General features: G+C 56.8%; 1 long non-coding RNA gene across 1 annotated transcript in view; it reads right to left on the bottom strand.

The window, feature by feature from the left end:
• Positions 1-2,758: 2,758 nt before the first annotated feature.
• The window catches only part of LOC139828798 (uncharacterized), a 104,144-nt gene continuing 87,151 nt past the window's right edge, over positions 2,759-19,751 (bottom strand). Inside the window, exon 3 of the long non-coding RNA XR_011740788.1 lies at positions 2,759-3,013. This is a non-coding gene — a long non-coding RNA (uncharacterized lncRNA). The remainder of the gene's footprint in view (positions 3,014-19,751) is intronic.

Raw genomic sequence — 19,751 nt, 5'->3', positions numbered from 1 at the left:
CAAGGTCCTCTCCTAATGTCAGCCATGAGGAGAAAAGGGCCGAGATCCTCGTGATCTCCCACTTTTATATGAAGTATTCACGTGAACGGAATGTTATACACAGTTGGTCACCGGTTTCTCGTTGCCCCTCTCGCGAGATGTGCATCCGTGCTCATCAATAAGTTTGCATTCCATTGCTGGGTTTGCCAAAACATGTGTTGGGTTCTCCAGGAAAATGCAGCTGATATGAAGCTTGAGCTGACAGGCAAATTCACTAAAAGAGAAACTTGTTTTTAACAAAACCAGGACATTCCACCCCTTATAATATGACATTCACTGAATACTTAAACCTTATCAATACAATCTATCAATACAATCTAATTAATCACTACTACTATATATATATACATACATATGTACATATATACACAGGAGTAATTAATCAGTGGACCATCCTTTGAAAAGTTCATTAAGTTCATTTTGTCACCACAGTCTCCCAGGGCAGGGAAAATGGTCCAAGTGCATCTCATGACCCCTGTTGGTGGGTTAAGGACACCAACTTCGAAGAAGGTGTCGGGCGCCACTCGAAGAAGCCAGCGCTGATTTCATCACCATTGTCTTGATCTGAAAGACACTTATTAAACATTGTTAGTGCGGCAATTCACATCGTACAGTTCAGCATTGCATATTTTCACCTAAAATCAAATCCCCTTGAGGTGCACACCGAACTTCTCCATCCTTGAGCATCACCCACCAGGTGCTGCCAGGTCCCTGGGCAAAAACAATCCCACGAATAGGTTTGCCTTTGCCTGAGGCAGGAGGAACCCAGACTGCCTTTCCTAACATATTTTTCATGTGTACTACAGGGACTTTATCTCCTTCTACAGTCCATAGAATTTCTGATTGGGCAGGCCCGGCTCGATTGGTTGATCCCCTGGTGTTGACCAACCAAGTGGCTTTTGCTAAATGTGAATCCCAGTTTTTAAAGGTTCCGCCACCCAGTGCCTTTAGTGTAGTTTTTAACAAACCATTGCACCTTTCAGTTTTCCCAGAGGCTGGTGCATGATATGGAATATGATACACCCACTCAATACCATGTTCTTTGGCCCAATTGTCTATAATACTGGTTTTGAAATGAGTACCATTGTCTGATTCAATTCTTTCTGGCGTACCCGGCCGCCAAAGGACTTGCTTCTCAAGGCCCAAGATGGTATTTCGGGCTGTAGCATGAGGTACGGCAGATGTTTCCAACCATCCAGTGGTTGCTTCCACCATTGTAAGTACATAACGCTTACCTTGACGTGTTTGTGGAAGTGTAATATAATCAATCTGCCAAGCTTCTCCATACTTACACTTTAACCATCGCCCCCCATACCATACAGGCTTTAACTGTTTTGCTTGTTTGATTTCGGCGCAAGTTTCACATTCATGAATAACCTGTGAAACAGTGTCCATAGTTAAATGCACCCCTCGATCACGAGCCCATTTGTATGTTGCATCTCTACCTTGATGCCCTGAAGCACCATGGGCCCACCGAGCTAGGAAAAGTTCACCTTTATGTTGCCAGCCCAAGTCCACCTCAGCTACTTTAATCTTAGCAGCTTGATCTGCTTGTTGGTTGTTTCGATGTTCCTCGGTGGCTTGACTTTTAGGCACATGAGCATCTACATGACCAACTTCCCCAGGCAGGCTCTCCAGCCGAGCAGCAATGTCTTGCCACAGCGTGGTTCCCAATGGTTTCACCTCTGCGCTGCCAGTTACTTTTCTTCCATTGCTGTAGCCACCCCCACAAGGCATTTGCTCCCATCCATGAGTCAGTATAGAGACAAAGCATTGGCCACTTCTCTCGTTCAGCAATCTCCAAAGCCAGCTGGATGGCTTTCACTGCTGCAAACTGACTGGATTCACCTTGTCCTTCAGTGGCTTCTGTAACTTGTCGTGTGGGACTCCACACAGCAGCTTTCACCTTCGATGTTTTCCTACAGACGACAGGATCCATCTGTGAACAGTGCACACTGCTTATCAGTCTCTGAAAGCGGATTATATGGTGGTGCTTCTTCAGCACGTTTTACTTCCTCCTCATCTGCAGACATCCCAAAGTCTTTGCTTTCTGGCCAGTCTGTAATCACTTCTAATATCCCTGGACGGTTGGGACTTCCAATTCGAGCTCATTGCGTGATCAGTGCAATCCATTTACTCCATGTAACTTCGGTGCCATGATGTGGAGAGGGAACCGTCCCTTTGAACACCCAGCTCAGCACCGGCAGTCGAGGTGCAGGAGGAGCTGTGCTTCAGTGCCCATCACTTCTGAAGCAGCTCCAACTCCTTCATATGCTGCCAGTATCTCCTTTTCAGTTGCAGTACAGTTGGCCTCAGATCCTTTGTATCCTCGACTCCAAAAACCTAAGGGTCGACCTCGGGTTTCTCCTGGTGCTTTCTGCCAGAGGCTCCAGGTAAGTCCATTATCTCCAGCTGCGGTGTAGAGCACATTTTTAACATCTACTCCAGTTCGGACTGGTCCAAGGGCCACCGCATGAGTTATCTCACGCTTCATTTGTTCAAAGGCTTGGCGTTGTTCAGGGCCCCACTCAAATTGGTTCTTTTTTACGAGTCACTCGATAGAGAGGCTCACAATGTGGCTGTAGTCAGGAATGTGCATTCTCCAAAAACCTACAATGCCCAAGAAAGTCTGTGTCTCCTTTTTATTAGTAGGTGGAGACATTGCTGTAGTTTTGTTGATCACCTCCATTGGGATCTGACGACGGCCATCTTGCCATTTTATTCCTAAAAACTGGATCTCCCGTGCAGGTCCCTTGACCTTGCTTCGTTTTATGGCAAAACCAGCATCCAAAAGAATAGGAATTATTCTCTCACCTTTTTTGAAGACTTCTTTCGCTGTGTCGCCCCATACGATGATGTCATCAATGTATTGCAAGTGTTCTGGAGCTTCACCTTGCTCCAGCGTGGTCTGGATCAGCCCATGGCAGATGGTAGCACTGTGGTCCCTGGGGTCATTGGTTGGGTCATGGAGTCACTGGTTGGGTGATGGGGTCATTAGTTGAATAATGGGGTCATTGGTTGAATGATGGGGTCATTGGTTGGGTCATGGGGTCACTGATTGGGTGATGGGGTCATTGGTTGAATGATGGGGTCATTGGTTGGGTTGTGGAGTCACTGATTGGGTGATGGGGTCATTGGTTGGGTTCAGGATTGGTTGGTTGGATGATGATGATGATGGTTGGATGATGATGGTGGTTGGATGATGATGGTGGTTGGATGATGATGGTGGTGGTTGGATGATGATGGTGGTGGTTGGATGATGATGGTGGTGGTTGGATGATGGTGGTGGTTGGATGATGATGGTGGTGGTTGGATGATGATGGTGGTGGTTGGATGATGATGGTGGTGGTTGGATGATGGTGGTGGTTGGATGATGATGATGGTGGTTGGATGATGATGGTGGTTGGATGATGATGGTGCTCTATGCCAAGGATGCACGGAGCATCTGGGCCAGTCACAAGAGGATGCTTTTGGATATTGGGGTGCAGGGCTTTGGTGTGAAGGTTCGGGAGACAGACTTTTGGGTGCAGGGATTTGGGCACCAAGAGTTCTGGGTGCAGCATTTGGGTCTGCAGGGTTCAGGTGTTCAGGACCTGGGGGTGCAGGACTTGTGGGCTGGAGGATTTGAGGGTGCAGGGATTTGGGGTGAGGGATTTCAGGGTGCCAGTTATGGGGGGGAAGGATCTGGGGTACAGGTTTTGGGGGTGCAGGGTTAAGGGGTTTAGGATTTTGGGGTGCACAGTTTAGGGTGCACGTTCTGGGCATGTATGATTTGAGAGTGCAGGGCTTTGGGGTACAGGATTTGGGGTGCAGGGTTTTGGGGTCAGGATCTGGGCGTGCAGGATGTTGGGGAGAAGGATTTGGGGGTGCAGCATTTTGAAGTGCAGGGTTTGGAGGAGGGAGGTTTTGGGGGTGAAGGATTTGGTGGTGCTGGTTTTGGGGGTGCAGTGTTAAGGGCGTGGAAGATTAGTGGTGCAGGATTTGTGGGGGTTCAGGATTTGGGGGTGCAGGGTATGGGAGGGAAGGATCTGGGGCTTCAGGATTTGGGGGTGCACTGTTGGGGGTGCAGGGTTTAGAAGTCAGGTCTAAGAGTGCAGCGTTTGGGGTGCAGGGGCTTGGGGGGAAATTTAAGGTTGCAGAGTGTGGGGTGCACAGGACTGGGGCACAGGATTTGGGGGTGCGGGGTTTCAGGGTTCAGGATTTGGAGGTGTGGAGGTTTGGGGTGCAGGGGATGGGGTGAAGGATTTGAGGCTGCAGGGTGGTGGGGGAAGGATTTGGGGGTGAGAGATTTGGGGTGCAGGATTTGGGGGTGCAGAGTTTTGGGAGGCAAGGATCTGGGGCTGCAGGATTTGGGGGTTCAGAGTTTAGGGCAGCACAATCTTGGAGTGCAGGGGTCTGCACTGAAGGGTATGGTAGAGCAGGATACGCAGGTGCAGGACTTTCGGGTGAGGTTTGGGGGTGCAGGGTTCATGTGTTCAGGAACTGGGGGTGCAGGATTTGAGGGTGCAGGGCTCTGGGTGCAGAGTTTGGGAGTTCAGGGTTTGGGGTGCAGGGTTTTTGGCAGGAGGATCTGAGGGTGCAGGATCTGGGGGGCAGGATTTGGGGTTCAGCATTTTCAGTGCAGGTTTTGGGGGGACTTGATTTTAGGGTGCTCGCTTTGGGCTGCAGGATCTGGGTGCAGGATTTGGGGTTTCAGGGTTTAGGGTAACCGGAATTTGGGGTGCAGGGGCTTGGGGTGAAGAGGATGGTAGAGCAGGATTGGTGGGGGCAGGATCTAGTGTTTGGGGTTCAGGGATGCAGTGTTTTGAAGTGCGGGATCTGGGGTGCTTGATTTTGGGGTGCAGAGTCTTGCAGGAAGGATCTGGGGGTGCAGGGTTTAGGGTGCAGAATTTGGGTTTGTAGGGTTTTAGGGAGAAAGGCTTGGGGGTGCAGGTCTAGGGGGGCAAAATTTGGGGGCAAAGGGTTTGAAGGAGCAGGATTTGGGGTGCAGGATTTGGGGGTGCAGGGTTTGGGCGTGCAGTGTTAAGGTGGTGGAGGGTGCAGGGTTTGTGGTGAAGGTTTTGGGGTGCAGGATCTGGGGGTGCAGGATTTGGGAATGCGGCATCTGGGGTACCTGATTTGGGGTGCAGGATTTAGGGTGCAGGTTTTTGGGTTTCATGGTTTTGGGGCACAGGGCTGGGTGAGGCCAGATTTGGGGTGCAGGTCTGGGTGAGGGATCTGGGGGTGCAGGGTTTGGTAGTGCGGGAATTGAGGGTGCAGAGTTTGGGGGGCAGGGCTTGGGGGAGCAGGAGTTTGGGGTTCAGAACCTGTGGGTGCAGAGTTTGGGGTGCAGAACCCGTGGGTACCGGGTTTGGGGAGGCAGAATTGGGGGTGCAGGGTTTTGGGGTTCAGGACATGGGGTTGAGGATTTGGGGGTGCAAGGTTTGGAAGTGCATTGATTAGGGGGAAGGATTTAGGGTGGTGGGATTTGGGGGCACGGGGTTTGGGGGTCAGCATTTGGGGGTGCAAAGCTTAGGGGGCAGCGTTTTGAGTGCAAGTTGGGGGAGGACTTGATTTTAGGGTGCAGGGTTTGGGGTGCGAGTTTGGGGATGGCAGCATTTCGGGTATACAGTTTGGGGGTGCAGGGTTTTGGGGAGCAGTATCTGGGGGTACAGGATTATGGGATGTGCAGGGTTTGGGGGCACAGGGTTCAGGGTTGCAGGGTTTGGTATCACAGGTTTGAGGGGTTCATGGCTTGGGAGGAAGGATTTGGGGGTGCAGAATTTAGGGGTGCACGTTTTAAGGGTGCAGAGCTTAGGGGGAAGAATCGGAGATGTAGGGGTTTTGGAGACATTATCTGGGGGTCAGGATTTGGGGTGCAGGGTTAGTTGGGATTTGGGGTTGCAGGGATTTGGGGTGCAGGGTTTGGTGGTGCATTGGTTTTGGGGGTGGAGGACTGGGGGACACAGGGTTTCAGGGTGCAGGATGTGGGGGTGCAGGATTTGGGAGTGCAGAGTTGGGGGGCAGAATTTTTGGTGCAGGGCTTTGGGGTACAGGACTTGGGGGTGCAGGGGTTTGGGTGGGGAATTTGGGGTGCAGGGTGTTGAGGAAGGATCTGGGGGTGCATTGTTTGGGGGGCTGGATGAGGAGGTGCACGATTTAGGGCTGCAGAGCCTGGGGGGCAGGGGTTTGTTGGCAGAATGTGGGGCTGCGGGGTTCTGGGGTGCAGAGTTTGGGAGATCAGGGGTTTGGGGTGCAGGGGTTTGGGGGGAAATTTAACGTTGCGCAGTGTGGGTTGCATTGGTTTTGGGGTGAAGGATTTGGGGGTGCGGGGTTTGGGGGTCAGGATCTGGGGGTGAAAGGCAGTGGGGAAGGATCTGGGGGTGAGATATTTGGGGTGCGGGGTTTGGGATGCCAGGTTTGGGGTGAAGGGTTTGGGGGCAAGGATCTGGGGTGCAGGATTAGGGCAATCAGGGCTGGGGGGATAAGTTTGTGTGGGGCAGAATTTCGGGGTGCAGGGTCTGGGTGGGCAGGATTTCGGGGGATCCGGGCTTGGGAGTGCAGGATTTTGGAGTACAGGGTTTGGGGGTGCAGGCTTGGGGAGGCAGAATTTGGGGGTGCAGGTTTGGAAGGGTCAGGACCTCGGGGGGCACAGTTTGGACAGCACAATGTGGGGTGCAGGATTTGGGAGAGAAGGATCTGGGGGGGCAGGGTTTGGGCTGAAGGGTTTGGTAGGGCAGGGGTTGGGGGAGCAGGATTTGCGGGTTCAGAACCTGAGGGTGCAGGGTATTGGGGAGCAGGATCTAGAAGGGCAGGGTTTGGGGGTGCAGGATTTTGGGGAGCAGAGTTTGGGGGTTCATGACGTGGGGATGGAGGAATTCGGGGCGCAGGGTTTGTGGGTGCAGGGTTCACATGTTTAGGACCTGGGGGTGCAGAATTTAGGTGTGCAGGGGTCTGGGGTGCTGGGTTTTGGGGTGCAGGATCAGGGGGTGCAAGGTTTGGAAGCGCAGGGTTTTGGGGCGCAGGGTTTGGGAAATCAAGGTTTGGGGTTCCAGGATTTGGGGGTGCAGTGTTAGGGGGTGAATGCTTTCGAGGGGCAGGGTTTGGGGGTGTATGATCTGGGGGTGAAGGGTTTCAGGGTGCAGGGTCAGGGGGAAGGATTTGGGGGGCAGGGTTAGGTGGGATGTGGGGCTGCAGGTTTTAAGCGTGCAGGATTTTGGGGTGTAGGGGTTTGTAGTGCAAGGTTCGGTAGGGCAGGATTTGGGGAGCATGGCTTTGGGGTGAGGGATTTCAGGGTGCTGGGTTTGGGAGGGAAGGATCTGGGGGTACAGGTTTTGGGGCTTCGGGCTTTTAGGGTGCAACTTGTGGAGTACGGGGTTTCAGGGTGCAAGGTTCAGTGGTGCAGGGTTTTGGGGGTGAAGGGTTTGGGGTGACAGAATTGGGGGTGCAGGGTTTGGGATTGCAGGGTGTTGGGGGAAGGATCTGGGGGTACAAGATTTGGGGTAGCAGGGTTTTGGGGAGCAGGGTTTCGGGGTCAGGCTTTAGGGGGACAGGGTTTGGGGGGCAAGGCTGGGAGGGATGACTTGGGGGTGCAGGGTTTAGGGCAGCAGGATCTTGGGGTGAAGGGGTTTGGGCTGAAGGGTTGGGTAGGACTGGATTTGGGGTGCAGGATTTTAGGGTGCAACTTGTGGGGGCAGGATTTGGGGTACAGGAGGTTGGGGGTGCAGGGTTTGGGGGTGTAGGATTTGTGGAGCAGGGACTGGGGGTGAAGGTCTTGTGGAGGCAGAATTGGGGGTGCAGATTTTGGGTGTTCAGGACCTGGGGCTTCAGGATTTGGGGATGCACTGTTTGGGGGTGCAGGGTTTAGAAGTCAGGTCTAAGAGTGCAGCGTTTGGGGTGCAGAGTGTGGGGTGCACAGGACTGGGGCACAGGATTTGGGGGAGCAGGGTTTCAGGGTTCAGGATTTGGAGGTGTGGAGTTTTGGGGTGCAGGGGATGGGGGTGAAGGATCTGAGGGTGTAGGGTGGTGGGGGAAGGATTTGGGGTGAGAGATTTGGGGTGCAGGATTTGGGGGTGCAGAGTTTTGGGAGGCAAGGATCTGGGGCTGCAGGATTTGGGGGTTCAGTGTTTAGGGCAGCACAATCTTGGGGTGCAGGGGTTTGCAGTGAAAGGTTTGGTAGGCAGGATTTGGGGTGCCGGATTCTGGGGTGCTGGGTTTTGGGGTACAGGATTTGGTGTTGCAGGAATGGGGTTGAAGGGCTTGGGTTTCCAGGCCTTTGAGGTGCAGGATTTGGAGGTGCAAGGTTTGGGAGGGAATTCTTTGGGGTGCAGGGTTTGGGGTTCCAGGAGGTGGGGGAAGGACCTTTGGGTGTAGGGTTTGGGGGGGCAGGGTTTTGGGGGAAGGATTTGGGGGTGCAGGGTTTTGAAGTGCAGCGTTTCAGGGGAGCATGATTTTGGGGGTGCACATGTGGGGGTCCAGGTTCGGGGCGTGCAGAGTTTGTGAATGGAGGATTTTGGGGTGCTGGGTTTGGGGCTGCCTAATTTGGGGGTGCAGTGTTTGGGTGTTCAGGACCGGGGGTGCTGCGTTTGGGAATGCAGGCTTTGGGGGTGCAGGGCTCAGGATTTGGGAGGGCAGGATTAGGGGGTGTAAGATTTCAGGGTTTAGGGGTGCAAAGTTTGGTAGGGATGAATTTAGGGATGCAGGATTTGGGGGGCAGGGTTTGGTGCTGCAGGATTTAGGGGTGCAGGGTTTGAGGGTGCAAGGTTTGGGTGTTCAAGATTTAGGGGAGCAGGATCTTGGGGTGCAGGGTTTGGGGCTGCAGGGGTTTTGGGTGAGGGATTTAGGGTTCAGGCTTAGGGGTGCAGGGTTTGGGGGTGCAGGGTGTTGGGGAAGGATTTGGGGGTACAGGGTTTGGAGGTGCAGTGTTTCCGGGATCGGGGTTTGGGGGGCAGAATTTGGGGTGCAGGGTTTGGGATGGCAGGATTAGGGGGAGCAAGACTGTGGGGTGCAGGGGTTTGGGGTGAAGGGTTTGGTAGGGCACTATTTGGGGTGCAGGCTTTAGGAAGGAAGGAAGGAAAGAAGGATCTGGAGGTGCAGGATTTGGGGGTGCAGGGTTTAGGGGTGCAGGATTTAAGGGTGCGGGGGTTTGGGTGAAGGGCTTGGCAGGGCAGGAATTTGGGGTGCAGGGTTTGGGGGTGCAGGGTGTTTGGGGAACGATCTGGGGGTACAGGGTTTGGGGTGCTGGGTTTGGGGGTTAAAGGATTTGCGGGGGCAGGGTTCAGGTGTTCAGGACCTGGGCGTGCAGGCTTTGCGGGTTCAAGGTTCCAGGTGCATTGTTTGGGGGGAGAGGATTTGGGGGTGCAGAGTTTTGGGGTGCAGGGCTTGTGAGAGAGGAATCGGGGGTGCAGGATTTGGGGGTTCAGGGTTAAGGGTAGCAGGATCTTGGGGTGCAGGATATGGGGGTGCAGTGTTTGTGGGTGCAGGGTTTTGGAGTTCAGGATCTGGAGGTGCATGATTTGGGGGCTCAGGGTTTGGGGATGAAGGGTCTTGGGGTGCTGGGCTTTGGGGTGCAGTGTTGGGGGGCAGGTTTTGGGGTGCAGGGTTTAGGAGGGCAGGATTTGCGTGTTCAGGAACTGGGGGTGCAGGATTTTGCGTTGAAGGGCTCTGGGGTGCCGGGGTCGGCCTGCAGGGATTGGGGTGCAGTATTTTGGGGTGCAGGGGTTTGGGGTTCAGGACCTGTGGCTGCAGGGTCTTAGGGAACAGGATTTCAGGGGTGCAGGGGCTTTGGGAGAGGGATTTGGGCTTCAGGGTCTGAGGGGTGCAGGGTTTGGTGGGGAAGGGTTTGGGGTGCCTGGTTTAGGGTTGCAGGATCTGGGGATCAAGGGTTTGGAGGTGCCAGGGTTTTGGGGGGCAGGATATAGGGGTGCAGGATTTGAGGGTGCAGGGTTGTGGAGTGCAGAGATTTGCAGGTGCAAGATCTGGGATTGTAGGGTTTTGGGGTGCAGGTTTTGGGGAGGAAGGATTTGGGGTGCAGGGTTTAAAGGTTCACGATCTGGAGGTGCAGCGCTTTGGGGTGCAGGGTTATGGGCCTACGGGTTTTGGGAGGGAAGGATCTGGGGTTGCAGGGATCACAGTATGGGGGTGCAGGATTCTGGGGTGCAGGATCTGGGGAGTAGGATCTGGGGGAGCAGGGTTTGGGGTGCAGAACCTTGTTGTTTAGGGTTTAGAGGCAGGATTTGGGGGTGCAGGGCTTTGGGGTGAGGAGTTGGGGGTGCAGGGTTCAGGTGTTCAGGACTTGGGGGTTGGAGGATTTGGGGGTGCAGTGTTGGGTAAGGAAGGATCTGAGGGCGCAGGGTTTGTGGGGCAGGATTTTGGGTGCAGGGTTTGGGGAGCAGGATCTGGGGGTGATGGAATTGGTTGACAAGGTTTCGCAGGCCGGCTTTGAAGGAGCAGAGTTCAGGGGTGCAAGGTTTGGGGGGACAGGTTTGGACATAAAAGATTCAGGGGAGAATGGTTTGGGGGAACGATTTTGGGGTGCAGGATTTGGGGGTGCAGGATTTGGTATTACAGGTTTTGGGGAATCATGGCTTGGGAAGAGGATTTAGGGGTGCAGGGTTTCAAGATGCAGGATTTGGGGTGCAGTATTTGGGGTTGCAGGTTTGGGGGTGCAAGTTGTGGGGCAGCAGGATATCGGGTAGAGGGTTCTGGGCTGCAGGGTTTGGGGGTGCAGGATTTCAACGTGCAGGGTTCTGGGGTGCAGTATCTGGGGGTCCAGGGTTTGGCAGTGCATTGGCTTTGGGGGTTGAAGGATTTGGGGGTGCAGGGTTTAAAGATGCAGGATTTGGGGGTGCAGGATTTGCGGGTGCAGAGTTAGGGGGCAGGATTTTCAGTGCAGGGCTTCAGGGCACAGAACTTGGTGGTGCAGGATCTGGGGGTGCAGGTTTTCGGTAGGGAATTTGGGGGTGCAGGGTGTTGAGGAAGGATCTGGGCGTGCAATATTTGGGCTTTAAGGGTTTAGGGGGGCAGGATCTGGCAGTGCAGAGTGTGGGGACAGGACCTGGGGGTGCAGCGTTTGGGGTTACAGGTTTTGGGGGTGCAGGGTTGAGGGAATTGTTTGAGGTGCAGGGTTATGAGAGTGCAGGATTTCTGGGTGCAGAGTTTGGGGTGCTGGGTATGGGGCAGCAGGATCTGGGGCTGCAGGATTTGGGGGTTCAGTGTTTGGGGCAGCACAATCTTGCGGTGCAGGGGTTTGCAGTGAAAGGTTTGGTAGGCAGGATTTGGGGTGCAGGATTTTGGGTGCCGTGTTTGCGGGGCAGGTTTGGGGTGATCACTGCTGATCCGCACACACTCGCGCTCTCTGGTATTCACCTCCACTCCTGCTCCTCCACCTCCCCACTGTTCTCTCCATCTCCTCTCTTCTCGTTCCCACCCCCCACCCCAGTTCCTGGTGCTGAGTGCGGAGCTCAGCGCACACAGAGCTGCCCAGGGTGAGCAGTGCAGGTGCGGTTCGAGCTGGGAGGAAAGGCTGTGGGTGTGTGCAGCGTTCTTGGCCATGATGGGTATGAACCCCTCACTGTGTTTAACACACCCGTGCTGTTTAACGGGGGCGTGTGGGGCGGAGCGAATCCCCCGCGCTGCTTTGCTTTTGCTCTGATGAACAGGGGTTTAAGGAATACAAGGAAGGAATTGGATTGAAATAAATAACTTACGCTTTTGCTATGGATGAAAAACGTTTAAGCCAATAATTCACAAACAAATTTAATAACTTTTCACATAGAACTCAAGCACCTTTTCCTTTCTCCAGGTGCAGAGCCCGTGCCTCACTTGGTTCCGTCTGCAAACAGCGCCCATCCCAGCTCGAATCCCCCTGCCCCTCTCACCCTGTGCAGCTCTTTGTGCGCTGAGCTCCGCACTCAGCACCAGCGGGTGCGGCTCCTCCTGAGGGGCTGGGGGGAGGGGGCGGGGCCAAGGGCTGGTTTGAGGGGGCGGGGCTGAGGCGGCGAGCTGCGATTGGCCGGCCGGGCCGCAGCGGCCGTTCCCGCCGGAGCCTTGGGGCGGAGCCAGAGCGGGAGTGCGGGGGGCGGCCGGGCCAGGAGCCGCCCGCAGAGCGCCCGGAGAGCGGGCTTCGGGGACTCTGCCCGGGAACGAGCGGCAGGAGGAGAGGAGACGGCCCCAGCGGTACCGGGTGAGCTTCTGGCTGGAGCCTGGGAGCTGTTCCTCCCAGCGAGGGCTGTCGGGCACTGAACGGGCTGCCCAGGGCAGGGCTGGAGCCGCCATCCCTGGAGGGGTTTCCACAGGAGCTCCTGAGGGCCGTGGGCAGTGCCGGGGGGTTGTGCTTGGACTCCAGCACCTTCAAGGTGTTTGACACCCAAAGGGATTCTGTGGCACACTCCATTTTCACGTTGCCATGGAGCCCGGAGGTCCCAGCGGGGTTTGGATCAGCGTGTTCTGGAACATTCTCAGTGGTCGGGTCTGTGTGCAGAGTGTGGTGGGAACGAGAAGAGAGGAGATGGAGAGAACAGTGGGGAGGTGGAGGAGCAGGAGTGGAGGTGAATACCAGAGAGAGCGAGTGTGTGCGGATCAGCAGTGATCACCCCAAACCTGCCCCGCAGACACGGCACCCAAAATCCTGCACCCCAAAATACTCTTCCCAAACCTGCACCCCAGATCCTGACCCCAAGCCCTGCACCAAAACCCTGCCCCTCAGTCCTGCACCCCCAAATCCTCCACCCCCGATCCTGTCTTCCCAAACACTGCACCCCAGATCCTGCACCCCCAAATTCGGCCCTACCAAACTCTGCACCCCTAAACCCTACAACTGAAACCTTGCACCCCCTAATCCTGCCCTCCCTACCTTCCTGAACCCCGAAACCTGCACCCCAAACTCTGCATTCCCAAATCCTGCACCCCCAAGTCCTGCATCCCTAACTCTGCACCCCCAAATCCTTCAACCCCCAAAGCCAATGCACTGCCAAACCCTGGACCCCCAGATACTGCACCCCAGAACCCTGCACGTTGAAATCCTGCACCCCCAAACCCTGCAGCCCAGAACCCTCTACCCGATATCCTGCTGCCCCACAACTTGCACCCCCCAAACCTGCAACCCCAAATACTGCACCCCAAATCCTGCATCTTGAAACCCTGCACCCCTAAATCCTTCCTCCCAAGCCATGATTCCCCAAAACCTGTAATACCAAATCCTGCACCCCCAAATCCTGCACCCCCAAATCGTTCCCCCAAACCATTTGCCCCCGAATCTTTTATGTCCAGACCTGTCCCCCAAAACCTTGCACCCCTGAACTCTGCTCCCCCAAAGCCGGCCTGCGAAACCTTGTCAACCAATTCCATCACCCCCAGATCCTGCTCCCCAAACCCTGCACCCAAGATCCTGCCCCACAAACCCTGCGCCCTCAAATTCTGGCCCCCAATCAATGCACTGACAAACCCTGCACCTGCAGATCCTTCCCCCCCAGACCCGGCACCCTGAAATCGCTCACCCCAAATCCCTGCACTCTCAAATCTTGCACACCCCAAAAATGTGCACCCCCAAATCGTTCACCCCATATCCTGCCCCTTTAAACCCTGCACTTCAAAACCCTGCACCCCCAAATCCTTTCCCCAAACACCCTGCACCCATTAATCCTGTACCCCCAAATCCTGCACCCCAGGTCCTGAAACTTCAAACCCTGCGCCCTCAGATCCTTCCTTACCCAACCCTGCACCCCCAAATCTTCCAACCCCCAAATCCTCCAACCCCCAAGTCCTGAACACCTGAACCCTGCACCCCAAAGCCCTGCACCCCCAAATCCTGCCTCTAAACCCTAAACAACAAGGTTCTGCACCCCAAACCCTGCTCCCCCAGATCCTGCTCCCCAGATCCTGCACCCCAGAATCCTGCACCCCCATGCTGTGATCCCTGCACCCTGACCCCCAGATCCTTCCCTCCCAAAACCCGTAGGCCCATAACCCTGCACCCCAAAGCGCTGCACCTCCAGATCGTGAACCTTTAAACCCTGCACCCCAAATCCTTCCTCCCCAAAACCTGCACCCCAAAACCCTACAATCCCAGATCTTGCACCTGCAAATCTCTGCACTCCACAACCCTGCACCCTCAAATCCTGCACCCCTATATCCTGCCCCCCAAAACCCTGGCACCTCCAAACCCTTGACCCCCAAATCCTGCAACCCTAAACCAGGCACCCCCAAACCCTTCCCCACCAAACCCTGCACCCCTCAGACCCTGAAGCCCAAATCCCTCTCCCAAAGCCCCTGCACCCCTGAAATCCTGTTCCCTAAGACCCTGCAGCCACAGGTCCTGAACCCCAAACCCCTGCACCCCAAAATACTGCACCCCAACCCCTGCAGGCCAACCCCGGCACCCCAGAGCCCTTCAACGCAAAATCCTGCACCCCCAGTTCCTGAACACGCAAATCCTGCCCTCCTAAACCCTGCACCCCAAAACCTGCCCCCCAACACTGCACCCCAAAGCCCAGCACCCCAAGACCCTTCATCCCCAAACCCTGAGCCCCCAAATCATGCACCCCCAGATCCTGACCCCCAAAACCCTGCATTCACAAACACTACACCCCCATATCCTGCACCCCAAGATCCTGCTACCCTAAACCCTGAACCCCCAAATCCTGCACCCCCGATTCCTCTCTCACAAGCTCTGCGCCCCAAAACTCTGCACCCCCAAATCCTCTCCCCCCAAACAATGCACCTGGAACCTTGAACCCGCAAAGCCTGCACGCCCAGGTCCTGAACACCTGAACCCTGCCCCCGCAAATCCTTTAACCCCCAAACCCAGCACCCCAAACCCTGTACCCCCAGATCGTTCCCCAAACACCCTGCACCCCCAAACCCTGCACCTCAAATTCCTGCCCTGCCAAGCCCTTCACCCAAACCCCCGCACCCTTAAATCCTGCACTTCAAAACCCTGCACCCCCAAATCCTTCCCCCAAAAGCCTGCCCCCCCAAACCCTTCACCCCAAGGTCCTTCCCCCACCTCCTGGAACCCTAAACCTGCACCCCAAAGAATTCCCTCCCAAACCTTGCACCTCCAAATCCTGCACCTCAAAGGCCTGGAAACCCAAGCCCTTCAACCCCATCCCTGCAACACCAAATCCTGTACCCCAAACCCAGCACCCCAGAATCCTGCACCCCAAATCCTGCCTACCAAACCTTTCACTGCAAACCCCTGCACCCCAAGATTGTGCTGCCCTAAACTCTGAACCCCCAAATCCTGCAGCCCCAGATCCTTGCCTCCCAAAACTCTGCACCCCCAAATCCTGCACCCCAAATCTCTCACCCCCAAATCCTTCCCCCACCGCCCTGCAGCCTCAGATCCTTCACCCCCATCCCCTGCACCCCAAACCTCCACACCTCCAAATCCTGAACCCTGACACCCCGCACCCCCAAATCCTGTGCCCCAGTCCTGTGCACCCCACACTCTGCAACCTTAAATTTCCCACCAAACCCCTGCACCCCAAACGCTGCACTCTGAGACCTGACTTCTAAACCTTGCACCCCCAAACGGTGCACCCCCAAATCCTGAAGCCCCAGATCCTTCCCTCCCATACTCTGCAGCCCCAAATCCTGAACCCCCAAATCCTGCACCCCTAATCCTCCACCCTCTTAAAACTGCACCCCCAAAACCTGAACCACCAAATCTTTCACCCCCAAAACCTCCCTCCTCCAAACCCTGCACTTCAAAATGCTGCACGCCCAGATCCTGACCCCAAAACCCTGCACCCCAAATCCTGTACCCCAAAGCCCTGCACTCTCAAATCATACATGCCCAGAACGTGCACCCTAAACTGTGCACCCCAAAATCCTAAACCCCTTAACCCTGCACCCCCAAATCCTCCAGACCCATGTCCCAAACCCAGCACCCCAAAATCTACCCCCCAAAACTTACATCCCCAAATCCTGCACCCCCAGGTCCTGAACAGCCAAAATCTGCACCCCCAATTCTGCCTCCCCAAGACCTGCACCCCCAATTCTGCCTCCACAAGACCTTCACCCCCAGTCCCTGCTCCACTAAATCCTACACCCCCAAACCCTGCACCCCCAACCTCCTGGACCCCAAATCCTGACCCCCACAAGTTGCACCCTAAAAACCTGCACCCCAAATCCTGTCCTACCCAACCCTTCACCCCAAACCCCTTCACCCCAAGATCCTGCTGCCCTAAACCCTGCACCCCCAAATCATCCCTCCCAGCCCTGCCCCCCAAACCCTGTCCCCCTAAAGCCTGACCCCGAAACCCTGCTCCCCAAAACCCTGCTACCCCCAATCTTGCACCCCCAGATCCTTCTGCTCCAAACCCTGCACCCCCAAATCCTCCAGCCCCACGTACCGATCTCCCAAACCCTGCACCCCAGAACCCTGCACCCCACAACCCCTTCACCACCAAATCCTGCACCCCCAGCCCTACCCCCTAAACTTTCCATCCCCAAATCCTGCCCTACCAAGCCCTCCACCCCAAACCCCTGCACCCCAAGATCCTGCACCCTAAACCCTGCACCCCCATATCCTCCTTCCCCAAACCCTGCACCCCAAAACACTGCACTCCAAACCACTGCACCCCTAAACCCTGAACCCCCAAATCCTGCACCCCTGGAACCTGCAACCCCAGACCCTGTAGGCCCAAATCAGGCCCCCCAAACTCCTGCTCCCCCGGCCTTGCAACACCTGATCCTCCAACCCCCTAACACAACCCCCTAACCCCTTCTCCGCAGGGCCCATTGTGACACCCTGGGGACCCCCTTTGTCCCCAGAGCCAATTGTGACATCCCAGGACCCCCCTTGTTCCCAGGGCCCATTGTGACATTCAGGGGACCCCTCTTTGTCCCCAGGGCCCATTGTTACATCCTGGGGACCCTCCCTTTGTCCCCAGGGCCCATTGTGAAGTCCCAGAAACCCCCTTTGTCCCCAGGGCCCATTGTGATGTTCCAGGACCCCCCATTGTCTCCGGGGTCCATTGAGACATCTTGGGGAACCCCCGTTGTCCCCAGGGCCATTGTGACACCATGGGGACCCCCTTTGTCCCCAGGGCCCATTGTGACATCCCAGGACCCCCTTTGTCCCCAGGTCCAATTGTGACATTCAGGGGACCCCACTTTGTCCCCAGGGCCCATTGTGACATCCGGTGGACCCCGTTGTCCCCAGGGCCCATCGTGGAACCGTGGGGACCCTCCTTGTCACTTGGGCCCATTGTGACACCATGGGGACCACGCCTTTCTCCCCAGTGCCCATTGTGACATCCTGGGGACCCCACTTGTCCCCAGAGCCCATTATCACATCCTGGGGACCCCTGTGTCCCCAGGGCCCATTGTGACGTCCCAGGACCCTCCATAGTCCCCAGAGCCCATTGTGACATCCTGGGGTCCCCCCTTTCCCCCAGGGCCCATTGTGACATCCTGGGGACTCCTCTGTGTCCCCTGGGCCCATTATGACATCCTGGGCACCCCGTTTGTCCCCAGGGCCCATTGTGACATCCCAGGGCCCCACTTTGTCCCCAGGGCCCATTGTGACATCCTGGTGACTCCCTTTGTCCCCAGGGCCCATTGTGGCACAATGGGGACCCTCTTCGTCACTGGGGCCCATTGTGACATCCCAGGACCCCACTTTGCCTTAGAAGGTCACTGATCGGACTACTGGTACATCCTGACTCTGCTTTCTCAATAAACATTGAAGAACACCTGGGGTTTGTTTGCTCCAAGGGAAAACTTCCCTGCCACGGTTCCTGGTTCCCGGTCCTGTTTCCCGGTCCGGTTTGGCTTCGCTATCAGAACAGCTGCTGCCTCCACAGCCGCGCTCGAAGTCCCCATTGTGACACCGGGATGGCGGGAGAAGGGGGGTGGCGGGGGCGGCAGCGGCGGCGATTGGGGGGGGGCAGTCGGGGCTGGGCGGACAAGCGGCGGCTGCTGCGGCTCCTCAGGCAGCGACAGCAGCAGCGATCGGGGGGACGTGGGGGGGCGGACAAGCGGCGGCTGCTGCGGCTCCTCAGGCAGCGACAGCAGCAGCGATCGGGGGGACGTGGGGGGGCGGACAAGCGGCGGCTGCTGCGGCTCCTCAGGCAGCGACAGCAGCAGCGATCGGGGGGACGTGGGGGGGCGGACAAGCGGCGGCTGCTGCGGCTCCTCAGGCAGCGACAGCAGCAGCGATCGGGGGGACGTGGGGGGGCGGACAACCGGCGGCTCCTGCGGCTCCTCAGGCAGCGACAGCAGCAGCGATCGTGGGGACGTGGGGGGCGGACAAGCGGCGGCTCCTGCGGCTCCTCAGGCAGCGACAGCAGCAGCGATCGGGGGGACGTGGGGGGGCGGACAAGCGGCGGCTGCTGCGGCTCCTCAGGCAGCGACAGCAGCAGCGAACGGGGGGACGTGGGGGGCGGACAAGCGGCGGCTGCTGCGGCTCCTCAGGCAGCGACAGCAGCAGCGATCGGGGGGACGTGGGGGGGCGGACAAGCGGCGGCTGCTGCGGCTCCTCAGGCAGCGACAGCAGCAGCGATCGGGGGGACGTGGGGGGCGGACAAGCGGCGGCTCCTCCGGCCGCGGCCAGGACGTGGCTTCGCCGGCACCGGGGCCCGAGACCGCGCGCTGTGGGGCTGCGGGGCGGGTGTGGGGCCGGGGGTCTCCGGGGGTCCCGCAGCGGCCGCTGTGGGGCGGGATGGGGCGGCTGTGGAATTACCTGTGGGGCACTCATGGGGCTGCTGTAGGGTCCTCTTAAGAGGCATGTCTGGAGCACTTATGGGGCGACTATGGGGCAGGTGCTGGGCTGCTACAGCGGGACCTGTGGGGCAGCCATAGGGCTGCTATGGGGTTGGTTATGGGTCACAGATGGGAGGGGGCAGCTGGGTGTGGCCCCGCCTACATGGGGTGGGGTCAGTGCCGAGGGGCGGGTACTGAGAGGGCACGCCCACGGGGAGCCCCTCGGGGGGGCGGAGCCTCTGTGTCACGCCCCATGGGAGGTGGTCTGGGGGTGGGCATTCTCTGGGGCACGCCCCCATGGGAGGAGCCTCTTGGGGTAGGGAGAGGGTGCGGTCAACATGGCACGGCCCCAAGGGGGCGTGGCTTAGCTCGGGAAGAGGTGGAGCCGAGAAGGGGCTGCCCGACCCGGCTCTCCAGGCGGCTCTGAGACGGAGCGGAGCGGGCCGGGCGGGGCCGGGCCGGGCACTCCCCGGGGCCTCGCAGAAACAGCGGCGCAGCGAGTCCGCTCCGGGCTCCAACGGTGCGCGCACGGGGCCGCCGAGAGCGCCCCGTACACCTCGCAGCGCCCATTTCTGCACATGCGCATTGGGAAGCCCTCGAGACAACCCTTCCCCCGCGGCCCGCCCCTTCTCTTCCCTCTCCGCAATCTGATTGGCCAGCTAAGCACGTCAATTTCCATTCTCTCCGCCTATCATCACCCGTCCCCGTTTGCCCCGCGCTGCGCTCTGATCCAGTGTCTATTTACACTTAAATACATTTAAACTTCCATTTTAACACTCAGGTATCTTTTCAAATTTACAGATTTTGACATATTTACAATTATATATATTTAGACTGGGATATCGATTTACATTTATTAATAAATTAAAGGTATGTATACGGGTGTGAGTGGATATATATAGATGATATTTATTACCTATTTAGACTATGTAACACGTAGTAATTATACAGAGCTCTGCCTACTCACACTTTTTTCTATTTTAAGTTCCTATCTAGATATTTTTTTCTTTTTCAAGTCCTTCACT

Source organism: Patagioenas fasciata, chromosome 10 (assembly GCF_037038585.1).
Source record: "Patagioenas fasciata isolate bPatFas1 chromosome 10, bPatFas1.hap1, whole genome shotgun sequence".
Taxonomy (NCBI): domain Eukaryota; kingdom Metazoa; phylum Chordata; class Aves; order Columbiformes; family Columbidae; genus Patagioenas; species Patagioenas fasciata.
The sequence above is the reverse complement of the archived record's forward strand: the minus strand, read 5'-3'. Positions and strand labels throughout refer to the sequence as shown.